The sequence below is a fragment of the Mesocricetus auratus genome, unplaced genomic scaffold, assembly GCF_017639785.1.
Source record: "Mesocricetus auratus isolate SY011 unplaced genomic scaffold, BCM_Maur_2.0 Super-Scaffold_100676, whole genome shotgun sequence".
NCBI lineage: Eukaryota > Metazoa > Chordata > Mammalia > Rodentia > Cricetidae > Mesocricetus > Mesocricetus auratus.
Genome location: NW_024429266.1, coordinates 51744734 through 51759455, shown reverse-complemented (window position 1 = coordinate 51759455; position 14722 = coordinate 51744734). Strand labels below are relative to the sequence as shown.

Below are 14722 nucleotides of genomic sequence, written 5' to 3'. Positions count from 1 at the left end.
TGTTTGATCTCACTGTTTTCTTCATGGGTGTTAGCAAATAAGAAGGGTGGCCTCTCTTTCTTTGCAAAGCTCTGCATAGTTGTGCAAAGCCCTTTTATAGGTGGAAGTTAGAATCAATTGAAGAACAATAGTACACTTGAACTGCCCTCTCCTCTTAGGGAGTTGCTATGACTTTAAATCAAAGAGACAATTTGGATGTGAAATGATAAACGATATAGACAGAATAAAAACACTGATTGAAAAGCTGATCTAAGAACCTTAATGAACATCAGACAATTCAGAGGCACTAGGGAACATAAAACATCAAAGGGACACAGTCATAAGAAATACACTCAGAGCAATATTCTAGACAGCTGGGGTATTAGGGCTGATGAAATTTGTTTCTCCTAAATATGAGAGGTTGTTTCCTTTATTATAGCCTCATATAAACAGTATGTTAAACAGAGTAACTAAATATATGCACATACATATATTTACACATAATATATTAAAGCCTAGGAATTAATGCTACTTATCATTTTACATGCATTGTTTCAGTGTTGTTAGTCACAACTTATCATCTCTTTCTATAAAATCAGAAAAGAACATTGTTTTCATTTTTATATTCCATACTGGTGATACTAGTAAATAGTACATTATAAAAAACTATTTGCTGACTGACTGATTCAGTCTTACCATGAATATTAGAAATAAAAATTAGTTAGATCTCATATGGTACCTCTGAAAAAGATTAGACTACATTCACCAGTTCTTTCAAGAACTTGACTAATACTGAAGAAAGATTTTCTTTCTATATTAAAATTCCACATGTCAACTATTCCAGAGAGGCACTGAGATCTGTTTATTTATGGTGTGAAGGAGTGGTTAGCAATGTAGTCCGGATGTCTGTTTCTGTATCCAGCAGGTATCAATTCTCAGCCCTTAGGACTGATTCTTTGGGCCTTGAGGGACAGCTGTCAGGACATATAAGATCCAAAACATAATTTGTCACTAAACCAAAATCTGGAGAAATCACTGTAGAAAATTGAAGAGTTATTATCTGCACATCTCTGGGCTCCACACTGCTTTTATCTTGCTGAAGACTGACATAACTTTTCCTCTATGTTCTTATTGAGCATAATGTGGGCTTTCCTTTCTTTCCATTCTGTACTCTGAACCAAAGCCTCTAAGTCATAGCTTGCCATTTCTAAGAAATAAATTGGGTACATTGATTTTCAGCCAAGGGCCAAACCCAGCTGATGGAGGACTGGTGCACAGCCATCAGATGTGCTTCAATGGGATTTCCTAAAAGACCGGTCTATAAGGATCCATGGTGTCCATCAATATTGACTTGATCATGCAAGTGATGACCCAGAGGAGTTGATAACGGATATGTTGTTCCTTTTTGCAATGCCTTTAAGTTTCCTGATGCCCTTCATGAGATTTAATGGTGGAGTTTTATTTGCTTTAATACATTTTAACATAAAGGATAGTCCTATGACCTCAGTACTCAAGTTTAGATTGACCTGTATTTGTTTTTTATTCTCCCCCCAGGCAGACTTGAACCTCAGGTTCCATCACACTTCACATCAGATTGTGTCCTCTGAAATTCTTTTCATAGCTTTTCATGATCTGGTTCCTTTTATAATGTCAGTGATTAAACAAGATAATTTCAACACAACCATCATCTCCTAAAGCAGCCAAAAAATAGTAGAGTTTTCATTTCCTCCATCTCCACTACTTTTGACTAAGCTATAGTTGAAAAACAGTTTGGGTTTCATATATGTAGGATCATGGTAATTAGTCTACTTTTTTAAACCTTTGAGTCAAGGTTTTCATTTCCTCCTTTATGTATTACCCTGATAGATCCTAACTGAGGATTTCTCTCCTGCATTTAAGACCAATCTTAAAATACTACACCCAGCACCACATTTTCTGTCTACTATTTGCACTGCTTATACTAAAGCTTTAAATTTTTAGCCTTCACTGGTGGAAAATTCTACTTAAATTATTAATCCAATTTAATTTAAATTTTCATAAGTTATTAAAGTAGATTCCATGTGAATAGCTGATTTTCAGATTTAGCAAGTCCTAATTCAAGACAGTGCTAATGTGCAGCCTTTGGGTATTAGCTTTCCTTAAGTAATGGATAAAAAAGTTTCTCCCGTCCAAGACGAAATGTGAATAGCAGATGCTTTTCCTGGGGTTTAATTAATAATCTCAACACTAGACCACCCAAGTGCTGAGAATGAAGTTGGAGTACTATATCAATGATTCTCAGAAGTGTAGTGCTGTCTGCAAAACTGAATACTTTTCACAATAGAAACTTGAATAAACACAGTGTCCAAGATGGAATTGTCCAGGTTAAGAGTTAGAGTCACAGAATAAAACACTATCCTACGTCTTCTGCTGTGTTTCATTATATTTCCAGAGTCAGTCATGACTTTCTTAAAGTTAGTGGACCTTTAGATGCTGGCTACCATTAAAGAAAATTGAAGTCAGTTGTTATCTTGGCCTCAGGGATATTTCCTAAGGCAATTAAGAATTATGAAGGAAACCTTTGTCAAATAAGGACACTAAAAGTGCAAAACTTTTTGGATGAAATTTTCATAAGTATACCCAGCTTCCAAGTAGTGTTTCAACTATTTCAGTGTTAGCATGTCATTGTGTCACAAACACATTTTAGGCACTGAAAATCTGGATCATCATAGTTAAATATACCTGTGGTGTCAGAAGAAACACAAATACCCAAAGCAGAAGGAAATGATGAGATACTTCATGGTGTTAACTTGAGGATTACAAAATGATTTTACTCTAATCAAAAACATTTTCCCTCCAAGTGTCACACTGTCTATAATTTTCCCTCTGGCTACATAAATGAATAAATGTTTTATCTGATTGTACCTACCTGAGAAGGTACTGGCTAGGAAGACAACACTCCTGGGGATTGCTCTATAACCCAACAAGTGCAGCAGAACACCACACAGATATTTTAAAAAAGAAGCAGATTAATTTCAAAGCCAGTTTTGACAAAAACAACAATATCACACCAAAAATTAAGAGCATGCACAAATAAAGCCCCAAGTATCAATTTTCGAGAAGGAAGAAACATATAACTCAAGATGCCAATAACTTTGACCACAGTTGAAGTTGTAAATCAAAACGAAGCAGAATGACCTGGAGAAGACAAATGGAATGTCTAGCCAGAAGCTGGGGTACATGCTGGGGTGTGTGTGGAGCAGAGGGGCTGGGTTTTGTGGACTCAGTTTGCTGCTATGTGAAGGGTGAATGGATGAAGCTTTCTGGGACTTGTTCAAAGGTATCCTTTGAAGTTCAGTGATACGCCATCCTTTGAGAGCAAGTTGTGGCACACAGCAAGAAGAGACAGCTATAGTTGGGAAAGAGGGGGACAGAAACAAACAGGAAGGCTGAGAGAGCGTCTCTCCTTGGGATGACTATTGCACCACCAGCAAGGTGCTGGGTTTTGATGTTATGTCCTAATCTAAGAGTCAAAACTTGTGCATGAGGGAAGTCAGTTGACTGGAGCCAGTCTACTCAGGACTTTCACTATGAAGAGTCTAAGACCATGCTTCCGACCATCATAAAAACAGCCTGCATTTTAACAAGGCCTCAAGTCCTTCATGGGCACAATGATTTGAAGCATTGCTGTTTTGTATGCAAATATCAAAGTGTGATATATTGACAAGTGAAAAATCAAACTCATAAAAATCATTGTTTTCTTTTTCAAATATAAGTATGCTACATTCGTCTGACTCGGGAACGATGTCACTTTGTGTTGGTCAACTTAATTCTAAACACAGGGGAATCTGTCTACATAGCTGCTTTCCTATGATTAAAGGAAAATAGGAAATACACTTTGTCTCTAAATCAGCTGAGGGTTTGGAATTGAAAGATTAACATGCCAGTTGGTCAGATTGCTTATTTTCTCTTTTCTACCTGATGCCAAACAGCCACATGAAAAAAAAATCAAAATATTGAGTTATTGGCTCTGCCCTGCATAAACAATGTGTATTTGGCTAAATTATTTAACTTTTGCTTACTTGTAAGAAATGTAGCTTCACACTCTAGAGAAAATAATGATCCAGAAAAATTAAAAACATTTCAGCCATTTCAAGGTAAAAAAAATAAATCTAAGTTCCCCAAAAGATCAGATTTTGTCTTTCAGCATTTAACAAAAACTACGAGTGTTTGTCTGTGGTGTGCTTGACTCATCCCTCTGTGATCTGTCCACACTTCCCAATGTGAGCTTATTGTAAATTCAGAATGGCTGAGAGACTTCCTGTTCAGATAGCTCATTTTAATCAGATCCCAATTTTCCCACCCAAGGCTCAGACCACCCATGGCAAATAAACAAAATTACCACAAAGACCAAATTTTGTAATGAAAACAATTTGAACACAAATGTGTGAAAGCAGAAATGTCTGTTAATCTTTTCCTTTTGAATGAAGGTTTGACACCATTATTCAATTCTTAATCTAGTAAGTAATTTGTTTGCATGTGCAAGGTACAGGTCATTGTATCCTCACTGTAGCTTTAAATGTTGGGGGTGCAGAGACATAGAGCTGTTTCTATGTTGTGATTTCTAGACACAAAACCTTTTCCAGGTTGTGGTTTTCTTTTATTAAAGGGTAATACTTATACATCTTTCTTGATTGTTTTATAATATGAATATTACTGATAAATATGACATAAAAGTTAAAGAGCTATGAGATGTAGTGACTCCTACATAAATATAATGTACTGTTATTAAAAATGTGTTTCCTCTGAGACATTTTAATATTCATAACATGTTATGTATCTGGGTTATCTAACAGTATGTAGCTTAGTGTGTCCAATTCTGGCATCAACAACTTTCATTTTCCAATAGATTTCTTTCTGAATGTTAAAGCAGCAGTTAGCCCCCCCCGCCTTCTTTTTTTTTTTTTTCTTTTTCGAGACAGGGATTCTCCGTATTGTTTTAGAGGTTGTCCTAGAAATCGCTCTGTAGACTAGGCTGGCCTCAAACTCGCAGAGATCTGCCTGCCACTGCCTCCTGAGTGCTATGATTAAAGGCATATACCACCAATGCCCACAAACAGCAATTACTCATTTTAGCCCAAATATTTTTATGGGACTCAGACTTTTTGAAAAGTTTATGTGAGCACATTTCAAAAGCACATTCATGCAACTTTGAAAATTTGAGAAAAATACATCATCATTAAATAAATTTATTGGTATTATTTGTATTTTCATTGCCACAAGGAGAAAAGGGAGTAGAGTTCCAAGAGGTTTTGAGTAGGAGAAAAGATGTAATCCTAATTAGGATGCACTAGTTCATCCTAGTTCAGAACACTCGTCTGGAATGAGACAGAGTAATCATGAGATGTGTGGGGGATGCTAATTATCTATGTATAAAGGCCTCTGGAGAAGAAAGATTCGATCTTTCTCCCATATCACTTTTGGTCTCTGGTAGACAGTAAAGCTCTCATTGAGTTATTGCACAATTTAAGGAAGAAACAGTGACTTTGATGTCGAAAGTGTTGTGTTTGTAGGATTGAGACATCCACAGAAAGGATGTTGTGCACTCTACAAAAGATCTACAAATTTGGCATTAAGCCTTGGGTGGGGGCAAATAGAAACCAATCTTCAGCATCAAGTTGTATTTGACAACACTGTGATGATGGCAAGCAGAGCTTTCCCTCTTCGTTGTATTCTTACCCTCAGTCTGCTTTGGTTCAGCATTCACAAGTACAATCTATTCATATACTAAAATCTTTGCAGTAAAAAGTGAAGTGATATAGGTGACTAGGACACACACACACACACCTGTAAAGAAACCAGAGAAAGCACAGTACAAGAAATGAACACAAACAGCCTTGGAGAGGCAGGAAGGAAAGTAGATGACCAAAAGGAGGCACACTTTCAAAAACTGAGAGCAGTGGGCTTCGCAAATAGTTCAGAGAAGTTGACTTATTTGAAAGGCTGAAATTTATAGGTAAGATTTAGTGGCACAGAGGTATTTAATTGTCCTATTTAGAAGAGAAATGCAGGACCCTGAATTTCCCAGGTTGAGATGGACCTTTTGACCTCATTTTGAAAGGTTCCAGGACTTATTTGCCCACTAGCTGATGAGTTTCAGCTTTGGATCCATACCAATGTTTCTGATGCCCAGAATGACACTTTGGAAAAATTTCAAGCTCTTATGACCATAAGCTACAGTGTGAGTCTGTTGTGGGCTCTTATGTAAATATGAGTCCACAGCTGTGTCTTAACTGTGGGCCGTGTTATAATATAACCTGAATCTGAAACTAACGTGCATTGGTAACAATAGTGAATATCCCATTCTTATGCCAAATATTCAAGTATGTTGTATTAGGAATGCAGTAATCCAGGTAAATGATGCTTATGGACCCTTCATGAGATTTCCTGTGTAGTCTATGTAAAAAGATGAGAGTTGTATATGTAAATGAGTTAAGTATCACATAGCACCAATTACCAATTCAGGACCTAGAACTCTTGAACCTCATTTCCTCCCCTATGAAATGTGGGTAATGACAATAGCTGACAGATTCTGGGCAAGCAAATTTCATGTGTTGTTTTTAAGGGTGTGGTTGCTGGTAGGTCGACTGCACTCCAGTGGATGGCCCCACACCAGTGAGTACATTGGACTAGACGGATCATTTAAGGAGAAAAAGAAAAACATAAGAAGATACAAATGGGGTGGTGGTGGTGGAGGTAGCTCTGGGAGGAATTAGGTGGAGGACCAGAGGGTGAATATGATCAAACTATGTTCTAAGAGTTTCCCAAAACATTAATAAAATATATTAAAACAAACAAACAGCTGAGTCAGTTACACTTGTGAGGATGGGATATATCCCTGACATAAAGTACAGTATTCAGAAATAATCATGATTGTTATGGGAGGCATGAAAATGGAGGTATGAACAATGAGTTAAGATCTGAAGACAGCATTGTGAAGTGTGAATCTCACATTGAGAAATGAAAGAGATAAAACAGACTCCATGGGTTATTGTGAAGACAGAATAAATCAAAAGAGGGACTGGCTCTTTAGAGGTACTGTCAGTGAGGGCAGGGTGCTGTTCCAGCAAGATGGTTTTCGTTTGACAGAATTCTGCATTAGTGATATAAGGCAGTCATTATTCGCCAGGATCACCTTCAGTAGTGATCAATTTGATGATGGATCTTTAAGGGACCTTAACCTTTAAGTCTCAACAAACACCTCGGTGTTTCAAGAAATCTGGTGCATAAATATTCCCAGAATAACTGGAAGTTGCAGTCTCCTAGTTTCTTGGACATTTTATGTTACTCTAAAGAAGTCACTCAAGATGGACTTTGAGTGAGAAGAATGCTATTTCCTCGTTAACCCAGTTAATTTGAATCTCTGATTTAATTACTTTGACAGTTTGTCTTTTGATATTTTCCAGTGTTATTTTCCCCCCCTGGTTTTCTCCAAAATGAAATAAAGATTCAAAAACTTAATTCTGTTGCTGGTGTCACTATTGAATAATTTAGTATGTTGACTTAGAACTGTACCAAAGCCTCCTTAATTTTCAAAATAAAATTAGGAAACTTATCATTGGAAGACCTTGATTCTGCTCTCCTCAATAGGACAGATTCTGCAAAGGAATGCAATGATAATTTATTTCTGTCATCTCTGAAGCTGAGGGAAGAGCCACAGCAACAACATTTTTCTTAAAGGCAAATCACACACAAAATTTCAGGTCAAGGGGATGAAAAGGGATAAAAGAATCTTGCAAAAGCTGAGCTTTCCACCCCCTCCCACAGTTCTGTGAGGGGTGACTTCAATGGCTCTTAACTGATTCTGTCCCTGTAAAATCCTACAGTCATTCTTCCACACATAAAGGACAAATAGGCAGAAGAGGAGGACCTTGATGCTTTCAGTTTTAACTCTTCACCAATAGTGGAAAAGGCAGAATGCCTAAGCTATGGCTCTGTGGCCAATAGGATGGCTGTGTGTCTCTCACATGACTGCCTGCCCCTGCCTTTCGCATGGGCTCTAATTTAGTTCAATTCAGAACTGCAGATAGTACGGTTTCCACAGGAGCAGGGATGCCTGAGCACTTATGGCTGAGTTCCGAGGGACTTTAGGAAATGCTTCCCGGCTTCCTGGTCGTGCAAACAGGAGTCTGCACCTGCACTCCAGTCAGTCTGGGGAGAAGTCCCTGCTTTGCCTGCAGGGACAAGGAACTACAGCAAGAAGCAGCAGTGGGAAATTGTAAGTATACATTTCTTTCCGTCAAGGGTGCTGATTAAAATAGTTTTCTGCCAGAAGCATAAGGTATTCGAAGATTTGTCAGGGAATTCTTTTATGTGTACTTTGAAAGGGAGCCAAGGGGCAGGAAAGTATTCCAGGGGCATTTGTTGCATGCTTTCTTGTGTGAAAGATAAAGAATTAAAAAAAAAAGTCAGGCTCTCTGCAGAGTAACTGCAGGAGGCTCTGCGCTGCACTGGGACACTGCTCCAGCATGCTGCTTTGTTCATGAGGAAAAATGAAGGCACACACATATGCACTTAGTTGGTCTGTTCTCTCTTTACGTCTAATCAGGTTTGATTTGTCCCCAGGCAAAATAAAAGACAAACTTTGCTGACTCCACTGACTAGGACACCCCACACTTTCCAGACATCTGACAGTTATTATAATTAGCCATGAAAGACTGCTAAAGACACTTGGAGGCAAATAGCTCTTAAATCTGAACAATGGCTTCAAGCCAGGGCTTTCTTCTGATTCATTTTTGAAGTGTTTTAAATTTTACAATAATGATAGAGACTGAACTGGTTTTTGGGTTTTGTCCACAAAATGTGAACCAAGGACCGAGCCCGACTGACGGCAGCTGAGAGTGGCTGGTGCAGAGAAGCCAAAGACAGCTTTCTGTCTTAGGAGCCAGGCCTCCATAGAAAGATTTTTTTAAATTCCTAATAGGGTGGGGTGAGTATGTGGGGGTGGGGAGGAAGCATGCTGAAGCTTCTTCATAGAAGAATCCTCAAAGAATAAAATATTTTAGGATGTCTTCCTGCCGGAGGGGGCAAAGCTATAGCTTACATCTTAGTTGTATTTGTGGTAAGATTTTTTTTTCTGGATGGAGTTTTAAACAGAAGTGACATTCAAAGCAGTTTTTTTTCTTAAATTTATACAGTAATTGGAAACAAATGGTAGAAAATGTTCCTGTGACTGCTTTCTTTTCATATTCAGCTAGAGTAATCTAGCAATGCATCGTGTCTTTCCTTCTAGAATCACCAAATCCTTAAAAAGTTCTAAGTTTAGTCTCGTAAGAAATGAAACTGCAAATCAAAACCGTGTGATTATGACTGATGAGGACTTTGGACAACAAAGACTCTGCCCAAAAGAGAGTTTATAACAACACACTGCCCTCCCCATTTTTAAAAGAGAATATTAACTCCATCAATTATTGAAAGGAATTATTTAAAGGCTCCAGACATAACTAATTATGGCTTAGCGAGGTACCAGGGCTGAGCCGGTGCTGTAATTACAAAAGTCCAAGACATTAGGAATCATTTTTTTTAAAGGAGGCTGGAGCACGAATTTTCACATAATCTTTTAAAAATACACCCGTTCTTCTTTGTCTGCTCTCATGTTATCTACACCTCCCCCACCGCCGCCCACTGTGTGCTGAGACACCTGAAGGCTAGACATAATGATCAACAGAGCTCCAGCCTGTCTGGACTCCAGCCAGTTTTTTTTCTCCCCCCCCCCCCCCTTCTACAATCAAGGAGCTTGCACGCAATGCATGCCGAGCCTATTCCACTGCTATGTGCAGATCCGGGATGGAAGTCGTACACATACTGCGGAAAGATTAAAGACAACAATATCCCCTTTCTCCTGCCCTAGACAGACTCAATTTTTAACCCTTTCGTTACCTTTAAAACCAAGATGTCTCAGGCACTCAAAAGCAGGTCTCCAGGGACTCTGCAACTCCAGCACCAATTCACATGGAAGCACACACCTCATTTGATGTGGAAACACCATCTCCACAGATCCTGGCAGAATATTTGAGGATTCAGTGTGTTAACTAAACGAAACAGAATTCGCTTGTGCGGGGAAAGCATTTTTGAACAAACTTAAGCTCTATAAGATCTCGGTGGGAGGGGGAGGGAGGCAATCGTTGGAGGTCTGTGGGTAGGTTCTTGCAAGCTTTGCAGAGGGCTGCAGAGGGTTTCTGAGGGTGCTGTACTGGAAGCATCCTTCTGTTTGCCTCGGTGTCTTCCTCTCATTCTCTCTCACACACTTAAGACGTACACACCAGGCAGACAAATACATTACTCTATCACAGCAAGCCCAGGTTAGCTGGTGATGTCATCACAGATAAAATTTCGCCTTTGTGGGCAACATTTTCGATCACCTAGACGCTAGAGTCTGCTGGGTGTGTGCCCATAGGAAGTTCAAGTGTTTGTGGGGTTAACCTACACCCACAGGGAATCAGTCTTTTATTCGGAGCCATCTCTCTGTTTTGAAGATGTATTTACGGGGCAGTATGGGTGTGCTTACCATGATGTATGTAGTTAAGCAGAGTTCTCTGTTCTAGGATGCCGTATTAATATGCTGATTGAACATGTCAGAGGTGGCTGAATTTCAATATGAATAGGTGTAGAAATAAAAGGCGATTTTAAATCATTTGGCTCGAAATTTTACAACAGCAACAATCATTATCAATCAGCATCCATCATTTGGTATTAATTTTGGTGACTTTTAAATGATTTTTTTTCTATTACAATTCCTCAAGGAAAGGTTAATTTGTACCAATGATTTTGAAGTGATGCTCTTTTCCCGTGCCTTTGTGAGTAGGACCCTGCATTAGATGAAACTTGTATGCAGTTTGTGCAGGAGTTCACTCTGTTTTTCCTTTCTACTTTGTGGGTCTTGCCCTAAAGAGTCACTCACCAAACAAGTACTCATATATTTATTAATGTACATGCAATATTATGTTATTTTTCTTGTATCAAATGGGAGGGAGATAATTACTTTTACCACACTATATGACTGGATTTGAGATACAAATGGAGAAAAAAATCCAAATATATGCTACACCTTAGCTGTCAAGTTTTGATATGTAACTTATGAATAATATAGAATGATGGGGTATTCACCAGCTCAGACATGCCTGACATTGAACATACAATTTTGTAAGATCTGAAATTCATTCTCCGTACTTCTAATTTAGAAAGGGATTTTCAAAGCATACATATGCGAAGAGTTCCACTAACGTATTAGCAGATTTATTTGCCAATACATTAAATGATTGTTTAAAAGCAAAAGAATAAAGAATGTCTGCTTCACTTGGTTATTGTTCAGAAAAGTTTATAGTTGAAGAACTGATAAATTTTGTTCTTAGAAAAAACAATCTAGACATGTTGAGTGATATTTCTGTGGTGTAACACTCCACTGTAAACCAATAAATAGCTTTCTTTGGAGGCATGACTTTCTAGTTTTATGTAAACAATCCCTTCCAACACATACTAGACTTCTGGCCTGATGAAAACTAATTTAATTTCTTTATCAAAGAGACAAAGTGAATAAATAGTTTTATTTAGAGTCCACCTACTTTCTGAAAGCCAGGCCTGCCATTGCCCTCTGGGGATCCAGGTTACTAGAAAGGCATCTTTCAAAGACAAGAAGATAATGGACTTGATTGAAATAGTTGGACTACGTAAGACCAATTCAAGAACAAATGGTTTTTCAGAGCATAGTGAAGAACAATTTCCTATAGTTTATTCTCATTGCACAATGGTAATGATTTATTGGAAATGGCAGGACAAACAGTAGATAGATATACCCAAACAAAAAACAACCAGAGGTATTTTATGTCAGGGATGCATCAAGATTCTGGGTGTATAGAGATTATTCTCCCTACAAGTTTCTTGTTGTAGATTTTGCTGGCTATGTTCCTTAGGGTTATCTGAGACTGGGAGAGTGTACACATTATATTTAACATATACATGTAAATACAGTCTTGTGATCACAATTTGTGTTTGTTATTATATTAAATGAGTGTTTGAAATGTTGTAAACTGTGATACATTTTAATACAATGAAATTTGGGTAACAACATCAACTGTTTCTGATTCTTCTAAGTGAGAATCATGCTCAGGTATTGAACAAATGAGTTTATTGATGAAATACTTATTATGTGTACTTCACAGAAAAAAAATCAACCCTAAACTCCAGTACTAACTGAATGAACAGAACAAAAATTACCACAAAATCAAACAGTTTTTGAGCACTTGGATCATTCCTAAAAGTAGACTCAGCTGTCATAATCTCTCTTCAGGAAGAGAGAGCATTTTTTTCAGCTTAGCCTGTAGGCTGAAGGCCTGACATTATTGTGCACAGATGCCCAGGCGCTGTTCAGAGAGCACACAGGAAACTCTGGCTGCAACGAGCAAAGAAGGGAAGCTGGTTTGGCGGCTTTATGCTCCAAATTTTATTCCTCCAATCTGGATGCATGCTACACTGAAAATTAATTTGAGTGAAGACTATCAAAGTTATTTTTGTAGCTTACAAAAGGGCCACTGTTTTGTTAGATGCCCCAAGAAGTAAGAGAGTTCGGGAAAGTGATTGACTGACCCTCTGCTTGCAATGCACTCAGGCTCAGTGAGACACTGGGGTCAGACGGGTTCATGAAGCACAGATAGGAAATGAACCAAATGCATATTTGGAGGCTTAAAAAATTTAGAACCATTTTTTAAAATCATAGATGGATTTGGTGTTGTTTTTTGGCACATCTTTTAAAACACCAATCCTTAGTTCAGCTGAAACAACTTCTTATACGTATAGCTGAGGCCAGATGGCCGTATGCTCCTTTCTTATTTAGATGAGATTCTCCCTTTCAATAACATCTTTCTTCCTGACCTGCTTAAAAATTCCAGCGAATGAAATCAGCAGAGGATTTTCAATTCTAATTGACCATGTGCAGAGGAAGGGCCAGGACAGAAATCAGTGGAGGCATTGTGAACCTCAGTTCTGTCTTTGTACTGTTCTCTTGCTAGACAATCTAAACTAACTGCAAATACTTACATTTTTTTAACATTAAAAGAGCTGCAATGTCATTCCTCATTGAGAATTATTTGATTGATCTGACTCTCTCATTTCATCATAAAAAATTCAGAAAGTTATCATATACTTACACAGCTTGGTTTTCTTGGGTTAAAAAGTACATTAAAATATTATCATGATAGTTGAACTGAGATGAAAGAATGGAATACCATATTTATTCTTCTCATCACTTAAATAAATCATTATTAGAATTTATGCATGTATTTTCAATTTTCCATGGAAATATCAGTCATCAAGAGTTTTGATTTATTGTGTATGTGAAGAAAATAGAGAAAGAAAAATATTTTCCTGGAGGTTTATTCATACTTTTACTAGCAAATGCATTAGAAATAGAAAATGAGGTCAATATGTATATATGTTTAACATAATATGTAGTTTGGTGAATTCTATATTATATATGTAAATATAATGTATAGTTCAGTTAGTTATATATGCTTTGAAGTTGGGTATCTTCTTTGGTAGGTATCCATTTTTTTTTGTTGCTGTCAAGTGCTTTCTAGGGGTGTGTCGGTGCTGAGGCTTGACCCAAGGTCCAAAATGTTCTAAGCACCCATTCTACCACTGAGCTATACCTCAAACCCTCTTTTGGGTAAAGTTTTGACTCAAATCATTACCTCAATATTTATTTTTTTCAGTTAAAATTACTCTGATCTAAAAGTGTTTCTGGAATGACAAATCTGTGATATGCTGACATTATTTTGACATACAATCTTAGAAGAAAAGTTGAAGTCAAGGTGTACATTTAAAAAACAGGAAGAAATTAAGAAATCAAGATCAATTATCAATGTCACTGAAAAATTCTGAGGAGGGCTTACAGCAGACTAGTCCTTGATTTCAGGATTATACTTACTGTTTTGGGGAAATCACCTATCTGAAACAAACATAACAACTGTCCCATAAGAGATGGTTTGTTAAAGGTCACATCCCTGCAAATGTTTGAAAATATGTCTTGGGAATGGAAACACTCATTAGATTCTTTTTGCGTCAAAATTATACAAAGTTTGAAGTAGACTGTTCTGGAATCTATAATTCTGAAGGTTGTTCTCTAGTCACTAATGCATGAAGTCAGTCTTTACAAACCTTGGAAAGATTAAAGTTCTGACACCTTATATGTATCTTCCTATGAGTCCACTGTCTTTCCATACACTAGACTGAGAATCAGCATCATGGCATCAAGCATTTGCTCTGATTGCTGTTCTCATATTAAATGATTTCTTTTCAACAACTTAGAATTGGCAAAGTCAAAGCCAGGTGGTGGCGGCGCATTCCTTTAATCCTATCACTCTTAAGACAGAACCACTTGGATCTCTGTGAGTTCGAGGCCAGTCTGGTCTACACAGGGAGCTCCAGGACAGGCTCTAAAACTGCACGGGGAAACCTTGCTTCAAAAAGCAAAAAAAAAAAAAAAAAAAAAAAAAAAAAGAGAAGAATTGTTAAAGCCAATTACAAAAGTAAGTTCATAGGCGTGATTTACCCAAAGTGATTATGTGTAAAGTATTGAGATCAAAATTATGTACTAACAACAAAAATGACAATAAAATGGCATCTAGGTATTAATATATAAAGGACTAAATCTCAGCCTCCCTTTCAAAACTGCAGAGTTTATTTCATCTTGAATTGTAGCTGAAATATA

The 14722-nt window shown here is 37.6% G+C and overlaps 1 long non-coding RNA gene across 1 annotated transcript in view; it reads left to right on the top strand.

Annotated features, from left to right (window-relative positions):
* Window positions 1–7995: 7995 nt before the first annotated feature.
* LOC110341502 overlaps window positions 7996–14722 on the top strand; it is a 45018-nt gene continuing 38291 nt past the window's right edge. Inside the window, exon 1 of the long non-coding RNA XR_005874008.1 lies at window positions 7996–8236. This is a non-coding gene — a long non-coding RNA (uncharacterized LOC110341502). The remainder of the gene's footprint in view (window positions 8237–14722) is intronic.